Source organism: Thamnophis elegans, chromosome 5 (genome assembly GCF_009769535.1).
Source record: "Thamnophis elegans isolate rThaEle1 chromosome 5, rThaEle1.pri, whole genome shotgun sequence".
NCBI lineage: Eukaryota > Metazoa > Chordata > Lepidosauria > Squamata > Colubridae > Thamnophis > Thamnophis elegans.
In genome coordinates, this window is record NC_045545.1 from 14,317,105 (window position 1) to 14,319,281 (window position 2,177).

The 2,177-nt window shown below is 45.4% G+C and overlaps 1 pseudogene; it reads left to right on the forward strand.

The window, feature by feature from the left end:
* The first annotated feature begins 755 nt into the window (after nt 1-755).
* On the forward strand, nt 756-858 carry LOC116509808 (annotated as a pseudogene).
* The last annotated feature ends 1,319 nt before the right edge of the window (nt 859-2,177 follow it).

A 2,177-nucleotide genomic window follows, 5' to 3' on the forward strand; every position in this document is an offset into this window, starting at 1 on the left:
TAGCAATAGCAGTTATATACCGCTTCATAGGGCTTTCAGCCCTCTCTAAGCGGTTTACAGAGTCAGCATATTGCCCCCACCAATCCGGGTCCTCATTTTACCCACCTCAGAAGGATGGAAGGCTGAGTCAACCTTGAGCCGGTGAGATTTAAACAGCCGAACTGCAGAACTGCAATGAGCGGAAGTAGCCTGCAGTGCTGCACTCTAACCACTGCGCCACCTCGGCTCTCTGTAATCTGTGTAACTGTCACATTGGATGTACTGCTGTAAAATAGTTAAAGCTGTCTTTATTCTGCAATTACTTACCTGGCAGGTGAGATTTTGTATTATTTTTTTTGTATTTTATTAATATTTATAGGCCGCCCTTTTCCCCGCGGGGACTCAGGGCGGCTTACATAAAATAGGGAGGGGGGGTGTAAACAATAAACATAAAACAATACATAAGAGTAAAATAGAACACAACATTCATTCTTCATTCGGGTGGGGACAGATTGTGATCTTATCCCCAGGCCTGACGGGATAGCCAGGTCTTGAGGGCTGTGCGGAAGGTCTGGACGGTGGTGAGGGTACGAATCTCCACGGGGAGATCGTTCCAAAGGGTCGGAGCTGCTACTGAAAAGGCCCTCCTCCGTGTAGTTGCCAGTCGACACTGACTGGCGGATGGTATTCGGAGGAGGCCCAATCTATGTGATCTTATAGGTCGTAGGGAGGTAATTGGCAGGAGGCGGTCTCTCAAGTACGCAGATCCACTACCATGGAGATTCCATGATCACAAACATGGTTACCCCAGGATGAGGCTCATCCATTGCACTGTGGGTATGCTGACCCCAGAGATGTCCCCAAATGTGGGAAACTCAACTATTGTAAACCTCCCAGTTACCCTGCGATAAGATGGGCAGCCAATAAATTTGATAAATAAATAAAATAAATATATTAGAAGCACACTACTGCTCAAAAGATTCCTCAGGAAGTTTGGTTGGTGGTTCCAGAAGGGTAACTGAAAGATAATGATTTTACAGATCTTACAGATTTTAAATGGCTATAGTAACAGTACTTGGAGGTATTAGCTGCCAAATTAAACAGTGAGTAATGAAAACTGCTTTGTGTTTAAGATCATTATTCACTCAACCACAATAGTTTCAGTAGCACAAAATTGAATTCTAACAAGTTAGTGCCTTGCCTTTGTGCATGTTTGTGGGTTTATGTGTTCATATTATAACAGTAGGAAGTGCTGACTTGGAATGTCATAACGTGTAGTATAATTTTCAGCTATTGTCTTGGGTTCTTCTTAATCATTTTTTTTATCATTTAGCCCAGACGGCACAGTGGTTAAAGTGCAGTATTGCAGGCAAACTCTGCCCACAGTCTGGAGTTCGAGCCTAAAGGGGCTCAAGGTTAACTCAGCCTTCCATCCTTCCAAGGTTGTTGAAATGAGGACCCAGATTGTTGGAGGCAATAGGTAAATAATGCTTCAACATTGTAAACCACCCAGAGAGTGCTGTAAAACACTATGGGGTGGTATAAGCCTAAATGCTACTACTATTGCTGTCATATTTGAGATCACATGATTATTTCAGCATTTAGTTGTGCTTGAAACAATGCAAATCAAGTTCATTTTACATTTCTGGTGTCATAATATGTGGTTAACCGGAACTCATATGATAGCAATAGCAATAGCAATTAGACTTATATACCGCTTCATAGGACTTTCAGCCCTCTCTAAGCGGTTTACAGAGTCAGCATACTGCCACCAACAACAATCCGGGTTCTCATTTTACCCACCTCGGAAGAATGGAAGACTGAGTCAACCCTGAGCCGGTGAGATTTGAACAGCCGAACTGCAGAACTGCAGCCAGCTGAAGTAGCAGAACTGCAGTCAGCTGAAGTAGCCTGCAGTGCTGCATTTAACCACTGCACCACCTCGGCTCTGAATGTACATTCACACCATTTGAGCCTAGATACCCAGGACCAGTGGTGGGTTCCAGATCCTGTTGCAACCGTATGGTGTAACGGGGCCAGGCGTCCACCACATGCATGCGCACAGCATGTGTGCAGCGCGTGCATGTGTACTTACTGCCTGCAACGCTCCAGCTGCTTGACGGAGCATCGCACAGGTGCCGTGCGCTCCATGCCCATACGCCCCGATCAGCTCAAATACAGGTAAGGAGGGTGGGCGG